Raw genomic sequence first — 937 nt, forward strand, 5'->3', positions numbered from 1 at the left:
GCCAGTACTTCCGGTACAGACGGTGCATAGCGCCACCTAGTGTACCGGAGTATGTCATTAAGTATGATCTCCTATTATACCTTATTATTCATATCTATCAGGGCAGCACGGTGGCACAGGGGTTAGTGCATGGGCCTCACAATACGAATGACCATGAATTGATTAACGTGGACCCCGACTTAAACAAGTTGAAAAACTTATTGGGGTGTTACCATTTAGTGGTCAATTGTACGGAATATGTACTGTACTGTGCAATCTACTAATACAAGTTTCAATCAATCAATCAATCAATCAAAGGTCCTGAGTTCAATCACGGGCTGGGGATCTTTCTGTGTGGAGTTTGCATGTTCTCCCCGTGACTGCGTGGCTTCACTCCAAGTACTCTGGCTGGCCTCCAAAGACATGCACCTGGGGATAGGTTGATTGGTAATATCTATCTCTCTATCTATCTATCTATCTATCTATCTATCTATCTATCTATCTATCTATCTATCTATCTATCTATCTATCTATCTATCTATCTATCTATCCATCCATCTATCTATCTATCTATCTATCTATCTATCTATCTATCTATCTATCTATCTATCTATCTATCTATCTATCTATCTATCTCTCTCTCTCTCTCTCTCTCTCTCTCTCTCTCTCTCTCTCTCTCTCTCTCTCTCTCTCTCTCTCTCTCTCTCTCTCTCTCTCTCTCTCTCTCTCTCTCTCTCTCTCTCTCTCTCTCTCTCTCTCTCTCTATATATATATATATATATAATATATATATATATATATATATACAGTATATCTATCTATCGATCGATAGATCGATTGATCTATCTATCTATCTATCTATCTATCTATCTATCTATCTATCTATCTATCTATCTATCTATCGCTCTATCTATCTATATATCTATCTATCTATCTATCTATCTATCTATCTATCTAT

The sequence above is a fragment of the Entelurus aequoreus genome, linkage group LG17 (assembly GCF_033978785.1).
Source record: "Entelurus aequoreus isolate RoL-2023_Sb linkage group LG17, RoL_Eaeq_v1.1, whole genome shotgun sequence".
Taxonomy (NCBI): Eukaryota; Metazoa; Chordata; class Actinopteri; order Syngnathiformes; family Syngnathidae; genus Entelurus; species Entelurus aequoreus.